Genomic DNA, 21,308 nt, shown 5'->3' with positions numbered 1-21,308 from the left:
TCAGATAACTAATGCAAGTGCTCATCCAAGTTCCTCTGCATCTCTCTCTTCACCTTCTGCCAAAGGATCAATGCTGACTGCTCAGGACGCCTGCAAAACCGCAACAAAGTAGCAAAGATGACTATTGCAACCTTGTATCGCTGATCCTGCCGCCTTCTCAACTGTTTTCCTGGTGGTGCATGCTCTGGGGGTAGCCTGCCTCCTCTCTGCACTAGGAGCTCTGAAGAAATCTCCAGTGGGTCGACGGAATCTTCCCCCTGCAACCGCAGGCAACAAAAGACTGCATCACCGGTCCTCTGGGTCCCCTCTCATCACAACAAGCGTGGTCCCTGGAACTCAGCAACTATGTCCAAGTGACTCCCACAGTCCAGTGACTCTTCAGTCCAAGTTTGGTGGAGGTAAGTCCTTGCCTCCCGACGCTAGACTGCATTGCTGGGTACCGCGTGATTTGCAGCTGCTCCGGCTCCTGTGCACTCTTCCAGGATTTCCTTGTGCACAGCCACGCCTGGGTCCCCGACACTCTAACCTGCAGTGCACAACCTCCTGAGTTGTCCTCCGGCGTCGTGGGACTCCCTTTTGTGACTTCGGGTGAGCTCCGGTTCACTCCTCTTCCAAGTGCCTGTTCTGGTACTTCTGTGGGTGCCGCCTGCTTCTGTGAGGGCTCCCTGACTTGCTGGGTGCCCCCTCTGTCTCCTCATCCAAGTGGCGACATCCTGGTCCCTCCTGGGCCACGGCAGCATCCAGAAACCCTAACTACGACCCTTGCAGCTAGCAAGGCTTGTTTACGGTCTTTCTGCGTGGGAACACCTCTGCAAGCTTCTTCATGACGTGGGACATCCATCCTCTAAAGGGGAAGTTTCTAGCCCTCTTCGTTCTTGCAGAATCCACAGCTTCTACCATCCGGTGGCAGCTTCTTTGCACCCTCAGCTGGCATTTCCTGGGCATCTGCCCACTCTCGACTTTGTCGCGACTCTTGGACTTGGTCCCCTTGTTCCACAGGTACTCTCGTCCGGAAATCCACTTTGGTTGCATTGCTGGTGTTGGTCTTCCTTGCAGAATTCCCCTATCACGACTTCTGTGCTCTCTGGGGAACATAGGTGCCCTTTACACCTACTTTTCAGGGTCTTGGGGTGGGCTATTTTTCTAACCCTCACTGTTTTCTTACATTCCCAGCGACCCTCTACAAGCTCACATAGGTTTGGGGTCCATTCGTGGTTCGCATTCCACTTTTGGAGTATATGGTATGTGTTGCCCCTATACCTATGTGCTCCTATTGCAATCTACTGTAACTTTACATTGCTTGCATTACTTCATTTTGCTATTACTGCATATTTTTGGTATTGTGTACATATATCTTGTGTATATTCGGCATCCTCATACTGAGGGTACTCATTGATATACTTTTGGCATATAGTAATAAAAATAAAGTACCTTTATTTTTAGTATATCTGTGTATTGTGTGTTTCTTATGATATTGTGCATATGACACCAGTGGTTTAGTAGGAGCTTTGCATGTCTCCTAGTTCAGCCTAAGCTGCTCTGCTATAGCTACCTTCTATCAGCCTAAGCTGCTAGAAACACCTCTTCTACACTAATAAGGGATAACTGGAGCTGGTACAGAGTGTAAGTACCCCTTGGTACCCACAACAAGCCAGGCCAGCCTCCCACAGTGCCTTACTGTATAACTGAGGCTCTGCTAACCAGAACCTCAGTGCTTATGCTCTCTCTGCCTTTAAAATTGTCGCTATAGGCTAGTGATCATTTTCACCAATTCTAATTGGCACACTGGAACACCCTTATAATATTCTAGTATATGGTATCTAGGTACCCAGGGTATTGGGGTTCCAGGAGATCCCTATTGGCTGCAGCATTTCTTTTGCCACCCATAGGGAGCTCAGACAATTCTTACACAGGACTGCCACTGCAGCCTGAGTGAAATAACGTCCACGTTATTTCACAGCCATTTTACACTGCACTTAAGTAACTTATAAGTCACCTATATGTCTAACCCTCACTTAGTGAAGGTTAGGTGCAAAGTTACTAAGTGTGAAGGCACCCTGGCACTAGCCAAGGTGCCCCCACATTGTTCAGGGCAAATTCCCTGGACTATGAGAGCAGGGACACAATTACACGCATGCACTACATATAGGTCAATACCTGTATGTAGCGTCACAATGGTAACGCCGAACATGGCCATGTAACATGTCTAGGATCATGGAATTGTCACCCCAATTCAATTCTATGCATCCCCGGGGCTCCAACATAGAGCCCGGGTACTGCCAAACTAACTCTCTGGGGTTTTCTCTGCAGCTGCTGCTGCTGCCAACCCTCAGACAGGTTTCTGCCCCCCTGGGGCCTGGGCAGCCCAGTCCCAGGAAGGCAGCACAAAGGATTTCCTCTGAGAGAGGGTGTTACACCCTCTCCCTTTGAAAAAAGGTGTCAGGGCTGGGAGGAGTAGCCTCCCCCAGCCTCTGGAAATGCTTTGATGGGCACAGATGGTGCCCTCCTTGCATAAGCCAGTCTACACCGGTTCAGGGATCCCCCCAGCCCTGCTCTGGTGTGAAACTGGACAAAGGAAAGGGGAGTGACCACTTCCCTGATCAACACCTCCCAAGGGGAGGTGCCCAGAGCTCCTCCAGTGTGTCCCAGGCCTCTGCCATCTTGGATGCAGAGGTGTGAGGGCACAATGGAGACCTCTGATTGGCCAGTGCTAGCACGTGACGTCAGAGACCTCTCATGATAGGTTCTTACCTTCCTCTGTAGCCAAACCTCCTCTGATGGCTATTTAGGGTCTCTCCTGTGGGTTTATCTTCAGATACCGAATGCAAGAGCTCACCAGAGTTCCTCTGCACTTCCCCCTTTGACTTTTGCCAAGGATTGACCACTGACTGCTCCAGGACACCTGCAAAACCACAACAAAGTAGCAAGAAGACTACCAGCAACATTGTAGCACCTCATCCTGCCGCCTTTCTCAACTGTTTCCTGGTGGTGCATGCTCTGAGGGCTGTCTGCCTTCACCCTGCACTGGAAGCCAAGAAGAAATCTCCAGTAGGTCGACGGAATCGTTCCCCTGCCAACGCAGGCACCAAACTTTAGCTTCACTGGTCCTCTGGGTCCCCTCTCATTTTGCTGAGCGTGGTTCCTGGAACACAGGAGCTGGATCCAAGTGTCCCCGACAGTCCAGTGGTCCTTCTGTCCAAATTTGGTGGAGGTAAGTCCTTGCCTCCCCACGCCAGACAGTAATCCTGTGTACTGCGTGAACTGCAGCTGCTCGGGCTTCTGTGCACTTTTGCAAGACTTCCTTTGTGCACAGCCTAGCCCAGATCCCCAGCACTCTGTCCTACATTGCCCAACTTGCTGAGTTGGACTCCGGCTTCGTGGGACCCTCTTTTGTTGTGCTGAGTCGACCGTCATGCTCAGATCTTCTGAACGCCTGCTGAAGTGCTTTTGCGGGTGCTGCCTGCTTCTGCGTGGGCTCTCCGTGTTGCTGAGTGCCGCCTCTGTCTCCTCCTCCAAGGGGCGACCTCCTGGTTCTTCCTGGGCCCTTGCAGCACCCAAAACCTTCAACCCTGACTCTTGCAGATAGCAAGGCATGTTTGTGGTCTTTCTGCGTGGAAACAACTCTGCATCCTCCAGCACACCATCGGACATCTTCTGTGCAAAGGAGAAGTTCCTGGCACCTTCCGTTCTTGCAGAATCTTTGGCTTCTTCCACCAGGAGGCAGCCCTTTTGCACCTTCATCCGGGGTTTAGTGGGCTCCTGCCCCCCCGGACACTTGCGTGACTCTTGGACTTGGTCCCCTCCTTTGCAGGTCCTCAGCTCCAGGAATCCGTCTTCAGTGCTTTGCAGTCAGTTGTTGTCTTTGCAGAATCCCCTATCTCGACTTTACTGTCTTTCTGGGGTAGTAGGGTAAATTTACTCCTACTTTTCAGGGTCTTGTGGTGGGGTATCTTGGACACCCTTAGTGTTTTCTTACACTCCCAGTGACCCTCTACACACTACACTAGGCCTGGGGTCCATTTGTGGTTCACATTGCACTTTTGGAGTGTATTGTTTGTGTTGCCCCTAGGCCTCTGTGTATTGTGTTTCTTATGATATAGTGCTAAGCGATATAAGTGGTATAGTAGGAGCTTTGCATGTCTCCTAGTTCAGCCTAAGCTGCTCTGCTATAGCTACCTCTATCAGCCTAAGCTGCTAGAACACTACTAATCTACTAATAAGGGATAACTGGACCTGGCACAAGGTGTAAGTACCATCTGGTACCCACTATATGCCAGACCAGCCTCCTACAATCCACAAACTGCAGCTCTTCTGTCTGATCAGCAAACTTCAGACACAAGGGTAATCGCTTATTTCTCACCGATCTACCGAGCTCATGAACGCTAATTCACCAAAATGGCAGGGGTAGCAGAAGTGACATCACACGCCCTTTGACCTTCAGTTTTACTCACAAGCACATGCTTACACATACACTGACACATGAACACACTCTCCCACATAAACGCACACTCCTGCAAGCACACACATACAACATTTATTTAAAAATATGTCATATTCCCGCTATTTGTACTCCATTTCGTATTCCTTTAATAGTGAATAATATGGCAGTGTTCACTATTAGTGTAAAAAACAAAACAGAAAGCGAGTGGAGCCCCAGCCTAAGCCCATAAGGACGAGCTGCCACTGTGTTCCTGGCACTGATTTTGGCACCTGAGGGCCGGGGTCCCGAAGGCAGTTGCAGGGATCACAAGGGGCATGCCAGTGGTCGGAGCTGCAGCCCCTAGTCCATGACTGAGGTAACGGGTGAAGGTCCTTAAAATAACCACTGCATCGCTCCTTGGAGATGGTCTGAAGCATGGGAGAGCTGGACAATGCAGGAATATACGTAGATCATTTACAGCCGGGGGTCACACTGCCCCGTTGGATCTTTGGAAGCCCATACGGAGTCCAATATCACCGATGCATCCTAAATAAAAGAGATCCTCCTGAGTGCTGCAGATTTCACTATTCTATATAAAGTTTCAAGAGATGCTTGCCAGCAATCCTGTATCTCATGCACTTCAAGCACCTTTCTCAGACTCATGGGCAGGTTTCTTGTTGATATATATATATTTTTTCAATAATGTATATATGGGATGTTAGCTGCATAACACAGGCCTCTGGAGCCCCTGTGGCTTCCAGCCCTCCCTGTCATTATCTTGATATGTATCTGTCTATCTATCTATCTATCTATCTATCTATCTATCTATCTATCTATCTATCTATCTATCTATTTCTTTTTATAATGTATATATGGGATGTTAGCTGCATAACACAGTCCTCTGGAGCCCCTGTGGCTTCCAGCCCTCCCTGTCATTATCTTGATATCTCTTTGCTCAGGATAAACTCTGGAAATTGTCTCCGTGTGGTGTTTCTTCTGAGCTATCCGACCGAGGGGATCATTAGCACCTTTCACCTGGCATCAAGAGAAAAGCTTAGAAACAATAGTCAGTCTGGTGAATGAAGTCCACAGAAGGTGCATCTGTCCCTTTCAATCACAACTGCACGGAGCCTTACTTGGTTAAGAGGGCTCCTGGGTTATGGGGCTCCTTACTAGCAGATGTCCTGAAACTACAGCTGCGCGGAGCTGCTTGGCCTTCCTGGGTTATGGGGCTCCTTACTAGCAGATCTCCTGAAACTACAGCTGCGCGGAGCTGCTTGACCTTCCTAGGTTATGGGGCACCTTACTAGCAGATCTCCTGGAACAACAGCTGCTTGGAGCTGCCTGGACTTCCTGGGTTATGGAGGCTCCTTGGTCATGGGGTCTCCTGGGTTATGGGGGCTCCTTACTAGCAGATCTTCTGGAAATACAACTGCGCGGAGCTGCTTGAAGCCTTACCTGGTTATGGGGGATCCTTGGTTATGGGGCTCCTTGGTTATGGGGCTCCTTGGTTATGGGGCTCCTTACTAGCAAGTCTCCGAGAACTACAGCTGCGCGGAGCTGCTTGGCCTTCCTGGGTTATGGGGCTCCTTACTAGCAGATCTCCTGGAACTACAGCTGCGCGGAACTGCTTGGCCTTCCTGGGTTATGGGGATCCTTAGTAGCAGATCTACTGGAACAACAGGTGCTTGGAGCTGCCTGGACTTCCTGGGTTATGGGGGTTCCTTGGTTATGGGGCTCCTTAGTTATGGGGCTCCTTACTATCAGATCTCCTGGAACTACAGCTGCTTGGAGCTGCTTGGCCTTCCTGGGTTATGGGGGCTCCTTGGTCATGGGGGCTCCTGGGTTATGGGGGCTCCTTACTAGCGGATCTCCTGGGACTACAACTGCGCGGAGCTGCTTGAAGCCTTACCTGGTTATGGGGGATCCTTGGTTATGGGGCTCCTTGGTTATGGGGCTCCTTGATTATGGGGCTCCTTACTAGCAAGTCTCCGGGAACTACAGCTGCGCGGAGCTGCTTGGCCTTCCTGGGTTATGGGGCTCCTTGTTTATGGGGCTCCTGGATTATGGGGGCTCCTGGGTTATGGGGCTCCTTACTAGCAGATCTCCTGGAACTACAGCTGCTTGGAGCTGCTTGGGCTTCCTGGGTTATGGGGCTTCCTGGGTTATGGGGCTCCTTACTAGCAGATCTGCTGGAACTACAGCTGCTTGGAGCTGCTTGGCCTTCCTGGGTTATGGGGCTCCTTACTAGCAGATCTGCTGGAACTACAGCTGCGCGAAGCTGCTTGGCCTTCCTGGGTTATGGGGCTCCTTGGTTATGGGGCTCCTTGGTTATGGGGTTCTTTACTAGCAGATCTCCGGAAGGCCATCGGGGTCTCGGCTCTCTGGAGAGTCAGGGGATGGACCTTTGCTTCTTCTTTGTCTTGCTTTTGACGCCATCACTGGTATTCTGCCGTTTCAATGCTGTTCCTTTATTTTCCAACAATACTGCTTCTAAATCAGCTCACATGGAATCACCTCCGCGTCGATGCTTCTTGTAGAACACGTCACTGTCTGTAAATGCACTGATTGTGTCTTTTTCATCCCTGTGCCCAGGTCTTGTGTCGGCGGCTCCTGAAGGATTGGGTTTGCTTTCAGTCAATGAACTCACTGCTGCTCTGAAAAAGGTATGCATTTTAAGTTCCAATTTGACTTTAAAGATGTTCTTCTGCTGTTGAAGTGGTGATCTCCATCCATGGTGAATGCACACGTGCTGAGCCGCTGCCCACCTGCGGGGCTCCTGTGGATGTCTGGGGGTGTGTGCGGGTGAGTCTTGGGGCTCCTGGGGATGTCTGGGGGTGTGTGAGGGGTAAGTCTTGGGGCTCCTGGGGATGTCTGAGGGTGTGTGCGGGTGAGTTTTGGGGCTCTTGTGGATGTCTGGGGGGGTGTGCGGTGAGTCTTGGGGCTCCTGGGGATGTCTGAGGGCGTGTGAGGGGTAAGTCTTGGGGCTCCTGGGGATGTCTGGGGGTGTGTGCGGGGTGAGTCTTGGGGCTCCTGGGGATGTCTGGGGGTGTGTGTGGCGTAAGTCTTGGGGCTCCTGGGGATGTCTGGGGGAGTGTGTGGGATGAGTCTTGGGGCTCCTGGGGATGACTGGGGGTGTGTGGGGTAAGTCTTGCGGCTCCTGGGGATGTCTGGGGTGTGTGCAGGTGAGTCTTGGGGCTCCAGGGGATGTCCAGTGGTGTGTGAGGGGTAAGTCTTGGGGCTCCTGGGGATGTCTGGAGATGTGTGCGGGTGAGTCTTGGTGCTCCTGGAGATGTCTGAGGGTGTGAGGGGTGAGTCTTGGGGCTCCTGGGGATGTCTGAGGGTGTGTGCGGGTGAGTTTTGGGGCTCCTGAGGATGTCTGGGGGTGTGTGAGGGGTAAGTCTTGGGGCTCCTGGGGATGTCTGAGGGTGTGTGTGAGGTGAGTCTTGGGGCTCCTGGGGATGTCTGGGGGTGTGTGAGGGGTGAGTCTTGGGGCTCCTGGGGATGTCTGGGGGTGTGTGAGGGGTAAGTCTTGGGGCTCCAGGGGATGTCTGGGGGTGTGTGTGGGATGAGTCGTGGGGCTCCTGGGGATGTCTGGGGGTGTGTAAGGGGTAAGTCTTGGGGCTCCTGGGGATGTCTGGAGTGTGTGAGGGGTAAGTCTTGGGGCTCCTGGGGATGTCTTGGGGTGTGTGCAGGTGAGTCTTGGGGCTCCTGGGGATGTCTGGTGGTGTGTGAGGGTCAGTTTTGGGGCTCCTGGGGATGTCTGGGGGTGTGTGTGGGTGAGTCTTGGGGCTCCTAGGGATGTCTGGGGGTATGTGCGGGGTGAGTTTTGGGGCTCCTGGGGATGTCTGGGGGTGTGTGGGGGGTAAGTCTTGGGGCTCCTGGGGATGTCTGGGGATGTGTGCGGGTGAGTCTTGATGCTCCTGGGAATGTCTGAGGGTGTGTGCGGGTGCGTTTTGGGGTTCCTGGGGATGTCTGGGGGTGTGTGCGGGTGAGTCTTGGGGCTCGTGGGGTTGTCCGGTTGTGTGTGCGGGTGAGCTTTGGGGCTCCTGGGGATGTCTGAGGGTGTGTGCGGGTGAGTTTTGGGGCTCCTGGGGATGTCTGGGGGTGTGTGAGGGGTAAGTCTTGGGGCTCCTGGGGATGCCTGGGGGTGTGTGCGGGTGAGTCTTGGTGCTCCTGGGGATGTCTGAGGGTGTGTGCGGGTGAGTTTTGGGACTCCTGGGGATGTCTGGGGGTGTGTGAGGGGTGAGTCTTGGGGCTCCTGGTGATGTCTGAGGGTGTGTACGGGTGAGTTTTGTGGCTCCTGGGGATGTCTGGGGGTGTGTGAGGGGTAAGTCTTGGGGCTCCTGGGGATGTCTGGGGATGTGTCCGGGTGAGTCTTGGTGATCCTGGGGATGTCTGAGGGTGTGTGCGGTGAGTTTTGGGGCTCCTGGGGTTGTCTGGGGGTGTGTGAGGGGTGCGTGTTTGGGCTCCTAGGGATGTCTGAGGGTGTGTGCGGTGAGTTTTGGGGCTCCTGGGGATGTCTGGGGGTGTGTGAGGGTTACGTCTTGTGGGTCCTGGGGATGTCTGAGGGTGTGTGCGGGTGAGTTTTGGGGCTCCTGAGGATGTCTGGGGGTGTGTGCGGGTGAGTCTTGAGGCTCCTGGGGATGTCTGGGGGTGTATGCGGGTAAGTCTTGGGGCTCCTGGGGATGTCTGGGGGTTTGTGTGGGATGAGTCTTGGGGCTCCTGTGGATGTCTGGGGTGTGTGAGGGGTAAGTCTTGGGGCTTCTGGGGATGTCTGGGGATGTGTGCGAGGTGAGTCTTGCACAAATGGCCTCAGCACAAGAGTCCTGCATCAGGAGGCTCTGGAGCTACTGGCAGCTCGCCCCTACTTGAAGGAACTTTGAGATAGTATATACAGAGCCAACTTCCGACAGAGGGTGAGGGTGATTGTGTCCAAGAGAAAGAGAGGACCTTGCAACTAGAACTGATAAGGTTTTGCCAGAGAAGCTAGAGGACATGGCAATAACATCTGCTCATACATGTTAAAAGGAACCAGGACATTGGTGATGGGTGAGAAAAGGCACCGAGCAGCATCTTTGGTTGTGTGATCCTTAATGCATTCCCTAGACAACTCTTCCATCTGCATGATGGAATACATGCTGGTCTAGCTTGTTGTAGATGGATCTGCTGTTGTTTTCACTACGCCACCTCCCAGGGCAGCTTGAAACACAGAGAACATTCAAAAGGCAATTATTATGATCAACTTAAATGGTGCTGACAGATGGTAGAATGACAGGCTCACATGGAGTATGGCTTGTGACCTTTCTCAAACATATTTAGGGGCATATTTATACTTTTTGCCACAAAACTGCGCTAATGCAGTTTTGCGGCAAAAAGTTTAGCTCCGGCTTGCGTCATTCGACAACGCCAGCAGGGCGGCGTATTTATAGAATGGCGCAAGCGGGCTCTAAGCTTGGGCTAGTGTCTAAAAAACAACACAGTAGCCGGGTGGGGATGACTGTTATGGGGTGAGGGAGTTGTGCGCCCAAAAATGATGTTTGGCTGGTTGTGGCAAAATAAATGCCGCCAGCCAGCCTTGCATCATTTCTAGGCACACAACCATCCTAAAACATGACTCCTGTCTTAGAAAAGACAGGAGTCATGCCCACCACCCCAATGGCGAGCACAGGGGACCCTTGTGAGGGCCCCAATGGTTACCTATACTTACCCTACTTACCTGGGATGGGGTCCCCCATTCCATGGCATCCCTCTGGTGTGTGTGAGGGTGTTCCTGGAGTTTCGGGTTGGCATCTGTGGGTTCTTTTAATGGTGTTTGACCATGGAAATGGGTCCACATGTCCCCTAACGGCTGGTCTGACCCCGGCATTAAATAATGGCGCTGAGTAAGCTTAACCCCATTATTTGGGGCCGCATCCCAGCCGTGCGTCATCTTTGCACAGGGGGACAAATATGGCACTATGGGGATAGCCCCATTTTTTGAATGGGAACGCCTACCTTGCATCTCATTGACGCAAGGTAGGTTCACACATCAAAAAAATGGTGCAAACTCCTACATTTTGAGGCTAAATGTGTCTAGTATCAACCTATAAATATGGAGTTAAGTTTGCGCCGCATTTGCGTCAAAACAAATGACGCACAAATGGTGCAAACAAAGTATAAATATGCCCCCCAGTGCTCACCAGGAAGAGAGTAGGGGAGCAGCCACTCTGCTATGTTCAGCACTTTAAGACCCATCACAATCTGGGTCATCAATGCAGAGAAGTAGAGTTCATGGACTTCACCAAAGAGGAGACTTAAGGCAGCGATGGAAGTGGCTCAACTTTCAGAACAACATCTAAGTACAAATGCTGGAATAGTTGCCTCTGTGGTCTGCTAAGAGCTCTGTAACTCCTGCGATGGCACCGTTTATCTGCAGTGAAATGAGGCCTCAGTTCCAGTTTAGGAATTAGAGTCCCAATGTTGTTGAGCGCGAGGATTGCCAGGTCACAGAAATGTGCCAGGGCAGCTGCCAGGAGAAGGTGCAGAGAAGCAGCTGAACCGAGTAACAGAGATGTCTGACCTCTGACCTCCTCCACGGGGGGGAGGGGACACCTGACTGGCCCTTCACATGGATGTGTGGCCTCTGACCTCCTCCACGGGGGGGACACCTGACTGGTCCTTCACATGGATGTGTGGCCTCTGACCTCTTCCACGGGGGGGGACACACCTGACTGGCCCCTCACATGGATGTGTGGCCTCTGACCTCCTCCACTGGGGGGGGACACACCTGACTGGCTCCTCACATGGATGTGTGGCCTCTGACCTCCACCACCGGGGGGGGGGGGACTCCTGACTGACCCCTCACATGGGTGTGTGGCCTCTGACCTCCTCCACCGGGGGGTGGACACACCTGACTCGCCCCTCACATGGATGTGTGGCCTCTAACCTCCTCCACCGGGGGGGGTGGACACACCTGACTGGCCCCTAACATGGATGTGTGGCCTCTGACCCCCTCCACCGGGGGGGGGGCACACCTGACTGGCCCCTCACATGGGTGTGTGGCCTCTGACCTCCTCCACCGGGGGGAGAGGGGTGGACACACCTGACTGGCCCCTCATATGGATGTGTGCTGGTAATCAGTGAGTGGGACTAAAGTGAAGAAGGACGGGGTCAGAGGGCACAGTTACAAGTGCCACCGGGCAATGGCAGAAGGGCATGAGGATTCCTACTGCAATGCACGTGGGAATTACAAATCAAAACAAGCAGACGGTCTGCCACCTCGTTGTGCCCTCTGTCATTGGCACAGAATCTGGTGAGTGAAGGGCAAAGCTTTGTAAGTGCCAGTGATGTGTCACACTTCAGTGATTGAACAGAAGAACTGTTGTTACAGTGTTTGGAGAGCTCTTCTAAGCGCTTTGTTTCATTCTTTTGTAGCTGAGGATGTTCTTGAAAAAAGTAGTGATAATAGAAAAACCGTTTAGCCGTTGGAGAACAAGTAAGTTTTTTATTTACTTCTATTTACTTACAACCTGAAGCCTCATTGGAGACGCTGCTTCAGATCGTAGTGATGACTTGAAATGTAGTGGTCTGTGGGCGAGAAATACACATCATGGATGGGGCGTCCAGATCTGAAGGCACTTTATCCTTGGAACAAGCTGAAGGTCTGACTTAGAGTTGCACAGATTGCTGCCTCCACCCCCATCACCCCCAGGCGCAGAAGATCCCTCCCTATGGAGAGGCCCCCTGTCTGGGTGGAGATCTCTTTTACTAAAAATGCTGACGCTGCTGTAGCAGAAGACCATTGGGCAAAACCCAGTCTTGCGAGGCTGCTCTGTTTTGGCAACTTCCTAGCATTTTATTTTTAGCAGAAAACTAAGAGAACTAATACAGAGAACTATTGATTGACTCAGTGCTTAATTTGAGCTTGTGGCTTCCGGCAGGGAGGCACGGCACTTATTTTTGAGGGCCGGGACTTATTTTTCTGCATCAGGCATTTATGGTGAGCAAAAGATGCAAGTGGGAAACACGGAGGAAGAGAAAAACGAAAGAGCCTCACAAAGGAAGAAAGCTGCAAGGTTGAGCGGAAGGGGCAGAGAGTGTCTGTAAATGGATTAAAGAGGCCCAAGGTGGCTTCAGGATTATGCTGCCTCAGTAGTCTGTCCTCACACATTTAATTAGAGCAACCGCGTGTTCAAAGGAAGGCTTTGAGCACCAGCACGTTTTTATTTACAAATTAAGCACTGGATTGACTGCTGAATTGATCCTCTGGCATCATGCACGTCTGGCAAATTGTTGCCTGGAGTTACTTTGGCCCAGGGAGGTGTTCCATAGTTGGTACATAGGTGTTCCCAAGCATCCACCCATGAATCTTGACATATTCCCAGATGTACCATTAGTGGTAGACCTGGGAGTGCGTAAAATGAACAAGAGTTCTTTCTGCAGAATTTCTAGTGTCATAGTAGCACCTTTTCTGTAGATAAACATGCCTGCTTCGAAGTTCCTTCAAGTGTTTTTTAAAAGAGTAACTGTCCTGCAGATCTGGCGTAAGACGTATGTGGTCGATTACTGCTTTACGTACATGGAGGACATAGTGCTGCTCTATCGAAGCTGCTCTATCGAAGCAATGTGCCTGGAGTCAGATACACACCGCCAGTCGTTGAGCAGCTGTGCAGATCAGTTCTTCTGCTTTGTCATATAAGGGAGGTCATGATTGTGAGTTCTCAGAAGTCGGTGGACCACTATGTGTGGAATGAATGAGGTTGGTACCAAGGTCTATGGTATCACCCAAGGATCTCCATCAACAATAGGCCAGGAAGCAGGTTTATCACATCCTGCTATGACCTCCCTGTCTCAGTGTCTACTGCAAGCTGCAGCCGAGCATAGCTTTATGCTTTTGGGGAATTATTGTGTTTGCTTTAGTTTAGTTTTGATACCTGTAAAGTGCAATCTACACCCTAACTAGGGAATATAGATGCTGAAAACCAAAAGTCACTCAACAGCTCCAGTTGAACAGGCTTGAAAAAGTGACCGCAGGACTAGAGACCCCAGGGCACTGGAGGGCTGGACACCACCAGTCCTCAGCAGTTTTCTGAATTTCATCATATAAGGTGGCATGTAATTCCACTGAAGGGCTGGAGTTATAGATACAGGGCCTGCTACTCGTGGTCGTTGGACTTAAATTTAGAATTCTCAAATACACACTTGTTTTTAGGGCTTAATGGGTGACCAGAGGAGTGCGTGTAAAATCTGTGTTGGAATAGGACTGTTCAGGAGTAAAAGTAGCTTTGATACCATAACATTTGTTTAAATAAGTTTAAGGGCCTAATTTAACATTTTGCAGTTGGGCTGTCCTCTGCCAGGGTGATGGAGTAAATCCCCCCGTGTCTCTTGGGGGGTCCCAGCGGCCACATTTTGAAACGTCTCTGGACATTTCAAGGATTGACAGGAACCGCCAAGGTGGTCACTGCAATGCACTGTAATGTTGCTGTACGTCTCCGTCAGACATGAAGGATCTGTGTGATAAAAGTTATTTTTTTCATAAATAAAACCTCAAAGAGGGATTTCATTTTTGAAAATAAAAACAAAACAATGCCCTATCTCACCTGCCATGGCAAAGGAAGCATTTTTGCAGTTTTCACTGTCAGTTACAGCAAGGGTTTTCCTGTGGGTGACAGGCAGTGAAAACTAACCTGCATGTCCGCCCATCTGAATGATGTGGGCGCACATACATGTGAACATCCAACAGGCCTTACTCCTTCAGGCCATCAGAAGGGCGTCACCACGACAGGGCGCAGTAGTCTCCATAGATCTGCCCGCATTTAAATCGGATGAGTAGACCATTATGTTAGAGGAAAGGGTCCTCCCTCGCCATTGCCTTCATTATAGGAATTAGGCCCGAAGTCTTTCACTGTAGGCGATGCAGCGAGGGCCGGTCAGAGATGGTTCCTTTGATGAAAGCCAAGGGCTGGTCCTGCAGCCTGATCTTGAATTTGTTCTCCTGGAACAAGACTGCTGGAAAGTCAAGATAGGCTGTAATCCAAGTGAGGTGACAAAAAGCGTTCTTAATTTGAAACTTGTGAAGGAATGGAAAAAGCTGTGAAAACATTTTAGAGAACGCATTTGGAGTAAACAAGATTTTTCGGCTGAAGGACTCTGATCTACCATAGTAGTGGAGGAATCCACCTTTACATTGAGATCTTTCACAGCTGCCATGGAGGTGGACGTAGGGCCCAGTGTAGATGGGCCAAGATGATGGTTATGTAAACAGTGAGGGGTTAGTAGCACAAAGGATTTATGTCTGGTCCCCATGAAGCCAGGGATGGTTTGAACTCATCCAAAGCTGAACCTTGGGGAGGCAATCATACAGGCGAGCCACCACTGATTGGACATCGTGGGACAGGTTCCAAGTGGTTTGTGTATCATCCGCTGAAAGAAATAGACTGAACCAAAATATTTAATCAAATAAGCTAGCACGATCATGTAAGGGCTGAGCAAAGACTGTAACAAGATGGAACTTCGGGGAACACCATGAGCACAGAGTCTACTAGAGGATTCAAAATGTGGAAGTGTGCTTGTTAGACCTGACAGCCTTAGGGTGGTCACCCCTAACTTTTTGCCTGCCTCCCTCCAATTTGTAGACACTGTTTTTGCTGGTGGAGAGGGACACACTTCTTACACTTGCTCCACAGGATAGAGATGTCTATGCACCCATGAAAGCTGCTTCACTGGCCAAGTTTGGGCTGACCCCTCAGAAATACTGTCAGAGGTTTACGGACAGCACCAACCTTTCCACACAAGCTTGGGTAGATTGTTATGATGTGAGAAAGTAGCCTCTTTCTAGCCTTGTTACCCCCACTTTAGGCCTGTTTGTGAGTGTATGTCAGGGTGTTTTCACTGTCTCACTGGGATCCTGCCAGCCAGGGCCCAGTGCTCATAGTGAAAACCCTATGTTTTCAGTATGTTTGTTATGTGTCACTGGGACCCTGCTAGTCAGGACCCCAGTGCTCATAAGTTTGTGACCTATAGGTATGTGTTCCCTGTGTGATGCCTAACTGTCTCACTGAGGCTCTGCTAACCAGAACCTCAGTGGTTATGCTCTCTCTTTACAAATTGTCACTAACAGGCTAGTGACCAATTTACCAATTTACATTGGCTTACTGGAACACCCTTATAATTCCCTAGTATATGGTACTGAGGTACCCAGGGTATTGGGGTTCCAGGAGATCCCTATGGGCTGCAGCATTTCTTTTGCCACCCATAGGGAGCTCTGACAATTCTTACACAGGCCTGCCACTGCAGCCTGAGTGAAATAACGTCCACGTTATTTCACAGCCATTTTACACTGCACTTAAGTAATTTATAAGTCACCTATATGTCTAACCTTTACCTGGTAAAGGTTAGGTGCAAAGTTACTTAGTGTGAGGGCACCCTGGCACTAGCCAAGGTGCCCCCACATTGTTCAGAGCCAATTCCCTGAACTTTGTGAGTGCGGGGACACCATTACACGCGTGCACTACATATAGGTCACTACCTATATGTAGCTTCACAATGGTAACTCCGAATATGGCCATGTAACATGTCTAAGATCATGGAATTGCCCCCTCTATGCCATCCTGGCATTGTTGGTACAATTCCATGATCCCAGTGGTCTGTAGCACAGACCCTGGTACTGCCAAACTGCCCTTCCTGGGGTTTCACTGCAGCTGCTGCTGCTGCCAACCCCTCAGACAGGCATCTGCCCTACTAGGGTCCAGCCAGGCCTGGCCCAGGATGGCAGAACGAAGAACTTCCTCTGAGAGAGGGTGTGACACCCTCTCCCTTTGGAAAATGGTGTGAAGGCAGGGGAGGAGTAGCCTCCCCCAGCCTCTGGAAATGCTTTGTTGGGCACAGATGTGCCCAATTCTGCATAAGCCAGTGTACACCGGTTCAGGGGACCCCTTAGCCCTGCTCTGGCGCGAAACTGGACAAAGGAAAGGGGAGTGACCACTCCCCTGACCTGCACCTCCCCTGGGAGGTGTCCAGAGCTCCTCCAGTGTGCTCCAGACCTTTGCCATCTTGGAAACAGAGGTGCTGCTGGCACACTGGACTGCTCTGAGTGGCCAGTGCCACCAGGTGACGTCACAGACTCCTTCTGATAGGCTCCTTCAGGTGTTAGTAGCCTATCCTCTCTCCTAAGTAGCCAAACCCTCTTTTCTGGCTATTTAGGGTCTCTGTCTCTGGGGAAACTTTAGATAACGAATGCAAGAGCTCATCCGAGTTCCTCTGCATCTCCCTCTTCACCTTCTGATAAGGAATCGACTGCTGACCGCGCTGGAAGCCTGCAAACCTGCAACATAGTAGCAAAGACGACTACTGCAACTCTGTAACGCTGATCCTGCCGCCTTCTCGACTGTTTTCCTGCTTGTGCATGCTGTGGGGGTAGTCTGCCTCCTCTCTGCACCAGAAGCTCTGAAGAAATCTCCCGTGGGTCGACGGAATCTTCCCCCTGCAACCGCAGGCACCAAAAAGCTGCATTACCGGTCCCTTGGGTCTCCTCTCAGCACGACGAGCGAGGTCCCTCGAATCCAGTGACTCTGTCCAAGTGACCCCCACAGTCCAGTGACTCTTCAGTCCAAGTTTGGTGGAGGTAAGTCCTTGCCTCACCTCGCTGGGCTGCATTGCTGGGAACCGCGACTTTGCAGCTACTCCGGCCCCTGTGCACTTCCGGCGGAAATCCTTTGTGCACAGCCAAGCCTGGGTCCACGGCACTCTAACCTGCATTGCACGACTTTCTAAGTTGGTCTCCGGCGACGTGGAACTCCTTTGTGCAACTTCGGCGAGCACCGTTTCACGCATCCTCATAGTGCCTGTTTCTGGCACTTCTTCGGGTGCTACCTGCTTCAGAGAGAGCTACTTTTCTTGCTCGACGTCCCTTCTCTCTGCTGGTCCAATTTGCGACCTCCTGGTCCCTCCTGGGCCTCAGCAGCATCCAAAAATGCTAACCGCACGATTTGCAGCTAGCAAGGCTTGTTGGTGTTTTTTCGGCGAGAAAACACTTCTGCACGACTCTCCACGGCGAAAGGGATCCGTCCACCAAAGGGGAAGTCTCTAGCCCTTTTCGTTCCTGCAGAAACCTCAGCTTCTTCTGTCCAGTAGAAGCTTCTTTGCACCCACAGCTGGCATTTCCTGGGCATTTGCCCATCTCCGACTTGCTTGTGACTTTTGGACTTGGTCCCCTTGTTCCACAGGTACCCTAGATTGGAAATCCACCGTTGTTGCATTGCTGGTTTGTGTCTTTCCTGCATTATTCCTCTAACACGACTTCTTTGTCCTTAGGGGAACTTTAGTGCACTTTGTACTCACTTTTCAGGGTCTTGGGGAGGGTTATTTTTCTAACTCTCACTATTTTCTAATAGTCCCAGCGACCCTCTACAAGGTCATATAGGTTTGGGGTCCATTCGTGGTTCGCATTCCACTTTTGGAGTATATGGTTTGTGTTGCCCCTATCCCTATGTTTGCCCATTGCATCCTATTGTAACTATACATTGTTTGCACTGTTTTCTAAGACTATACTGCATATTTTTGCTATTGTGTATATATATCTTGTGTATATTTCCTATCCTCTCACTGAGGGTACACTCTAAGATACTTTGGCATATTGTCATAAAAATAAAGTACCTTTATTTTTAGTATAACTGTGTATTGTGTTTTCTTATGATATTGTGCATATGACACTAAGTGGTACTGTAGTAGCTTCACACGTCTCCTAGTTCAGCCTAAGCTGCTCTGCTAAGCTACCATTATCTATCAGCCTAAGCTGCTAGACACCCTATACACTAATAAGGGATAACTGGGCCTGGTGCAAGGTGCAAGTACCCCTTGGTACTCACTACAAGCCAGTCCAGCCTCCTACATTGGTTGTGCAGCGGTGGGATAAGTGCTTTGAGACTACTTACCACTCTTGTCATTGTACTTTTCATAAGAGAAAAATATACAAAACAAGGTGAGTGTATATACACATAGCCAAAAAGTTTTCCATTTCCTCTTTTCACTCTTTTCTAAGTGCTGAAAAGTACTTCTAACCTTCTAAAAAGTTCTAAAAAGTTTTAAAAGGTTTTTTTCTCTGTCTTTCTAAAAGCTCTGACAAACTTTTTATCTTTTACTATCACTTTAACTCTCTCTAAAAAATGTCTGGCACAGGCCAAAATGTTGATCTGTCCAAACTTGCATATGATCACCTTAGCTGGAAAGGAGCAAGGAATCTCTGCATAGAGAGAGGTTTGAGTGAAGGGAAGAATCCTTCCTTAGAACTGTTAATTAACATGCTTAGAGTACAGGATAAGGCCATAAGTGCCCCATCTGTTGAAAAAGTAGCTAATGGTTCTCAATCTTATCCAGGGACTCCCCCAGGAAAAGATTCAGGAAAGAAACTTCCTAGCCTGCCCATTACTAGACAGTCTAGCATAGTTGGTAATGATGATGAGCCACACCATATAAATAGTGTTGTCTCACATCATAGCAAAAGCATTTACTCACACCACAGTGGTACTGATGTTTCTGTTAGCCAAGCTGTTAGGGTGTCCTCTGTAAAGGACAGGTCTCCTTCTGTCCATTCTCACCATACTTCTGTTTCAAGGCATGTCCCTCCCACCCACCCTGAAGACAGATTGTTAGAAAGGGAGCTCAATAGATTGAGAGTGGAACAAACCAGACTGAAGCTCAAGAAGCAACAGCTGGATTTGGATAGACAGACTTTAGAAGTAGAGAAGGAAAGACAGAAGTTGGGTTTAGATACCCATGGTGGCAGCAGCAGTATTCCCCATAGTCATCCTGCAAAAGAGCATGATTCCAGGAATCTGCACAAGATAGTTCCCCCTTATAAGGAGGGTGGTGACATTAGCAAGTGGTTTGCTGCACTTGAGAGGGCCTGTGTTGTACAGGATGTCCCTCAAAGGCAGTGGGCTGCTATCCTATGGCTATCATTTAGTGGAAAAGGTAGGGATAGGCTCCTTACTGTGAAAGAAAGTGATGCCAATAATTTTACAGTTCTTAAGAATGCACTCCTGGATGGTTATGGCTTAACCACTGAACAATACAGGATAAAGTTCAGAGAGACCAAAAAGGAGTCTTCACAAGACTGGGTTGATTTAATTGACCATTCAGTGAAGGCCTTGGAGGGGTGGTTACATGGCAGTAAAGTTACTGATTATGAAAGCCTGTATAACACAATCCTGAGAGAGCATATACTTAATAATTGTGTGTCTGATTTGTTGCACCAGTACCTGGTAGACTCTGATCTGACCTCTCCCCAAGAATTGGGAAAGAAGGCAGACAAATGGGTCAGAACAAGGGTGAACAGAAAAGTTCATACAGGGGGTGACAAAGATGGCAATAAGAAGAAAGATGGTGAAAAATCTCAAGATAAGCATGGGGATAAGGGTAAAACCAAAGATCCCACTTCAAATCTTAAACACTCTTCAGAGGGTGGGGATAAAACTAATTCTTCCTCTTCTTCTCAACCTGCACACATTAAAAAGCCTTGGTGCTTTGTGTGTAAAAACAGAGGCCATAGGCCAGGGGATAAGTCCTGTCCAGGTAAACCCCCTGAGCCTACCACCACTAATACATCAAGCTCTAGTGCCCCTAGCAGTAGTGGTACTAGTGGTGGGACTGCTGGCAACAGTCAAGCAAAGGGTGTAGTTGGGTTCACTTATGGGTCCATCATAGAAACTGGGGTAGTCAGTCCCAAGACAGTTTCTGTCACACCTAGTGGCATTGGCCTTGCCACACTGGCTGCTTGTCCCCTTACAATGGATAAGTACAGGCAGACAGTTTCAATAAATGGTGTTGAGGCCTTGGCCTACAGGGACACAGGTGCCAGTATCACTTTGGTGACTGAAAACCTAGTGCACCCTGATCAACACATCATTGGACAACAGTATAAGATTATTGATGTCCATAACTCCACTAAGTTTCTTCCCTTAGCTATAATTCAGTTTAGTTGGGGTGGAGTTACTGGCCCTAAGCAGGTGGTGGTATCACCTAGCTTACCTGTAGACTGTCTCTTAGGTAATGACCTAGAGGCCTCAGGTTGGGCTGATGTGGAGTTTTATGCCCATGCAGCCATGCTGGGCATCCCTGAGGAATTGTTCCCTCTCATTTCTAGTGAAATGAAAAAGCAAAGGAGAGAAGGCCTGAAAACTCAGGATCCCTCTCCATCAACAGGTAAAAAGGGTATCACAGTATCCCCTAACCACCCTGCCATTCAGGATACCATTCCTGTGGTGGGAGAAACCTCTCCTGGGGTGGCACCTGTTCCAAGGGAATCATCAGCTGGCAAAGCTGTACTCCCTGAGGTAGAAGTACCTCTATGTGGGATAAATAACATTGGTGACAAAAAGAGCACCATTTTAGTTAACATGGAGCATCCCTCCAACCCTCCCAGAGAAACTTTAGTGCAGAAACTCTGCACTGCCTCACAACACTTAGGACAGCATCCCTGCCCTAGTGTGGAGCTCATAGGACAGCATCCCTGCCCTGCTCCAACCTAAGAGAAACAGCATCCCTGTTCTCTCTTCCAGCCATATGGACAAAGTTTTTGCCCAGCTATGGCTTTTCTGAGACAGCATCCCTGTCTGGCATTTCCATCACTACAAATAGGTTCAGTGGACAATTCCCACTGCTCTAAACTAAAACTTACTGATAGAAACTCTGAAAATACATCTTCACATTGTTGCTTAGCTAAAAAACTTCAAACAGGGTGGTTTACATCCCCACAGGGAAGTAACCATATAGTGGATGATAAAGGGAGTAACCAGTCTATTGCAGAGCTACTCTCTACTTATCACCACTTAGACAATAAAGTCTCAACTGGCCAAGGTTAGCCTTATTGTCCTTCGTTTGGGGGGGGGGGTTGTGTGAGAAAGTA

At 49.9% G+C, this 21,308-nt stretch overlaps 1 long non-coding RNA gene across 2 annotated transcripts in view; it reads left to right on the top strand.

The window, feature by feature from the left end:
* The window catches only part of LOC138257828 (uncharacterized), a 271,578-nt gene that overhangs the window by 78,604 nt on the left and 171,666 nt on the right, over positions 1 to 21,308 (top strand). The window contains exons 2-3 of one of the 2 annotated variants that reach the window (XR_011198398.1): positions 7,016 to 7,086; positions 11,837 to 11,897. This is a non-coding gene — a long non-coding RNA (uncharacterized lncRNA). The remainder of the gene's footprint in view (positions 1 to 7,015; positions 7,087 to 11,836; positions 11,898 to 21,308) is intronic. The other variant, XR_011198399.1, reaches the window with a different exon arrangement.

Source organism: Pleurodeles waltl, chromosome 2_1 (assembly GCF_031143425.1).
Source record: "Pleurodeles waltl isolate 20211129_DDA chromosome 2_1, aPleWal1.hap1.20221129, whole genome shotgun sequence".
Lineage (NCBI taxonomy): Eukaryota > Metazoa > Chordata > Amphibia > Caudata > Salamandridae > Pleurodeles > Pleurodeles waltl.
This window is presented reverse-complemented; position numbering and strand designations above follow the sequence as displayed.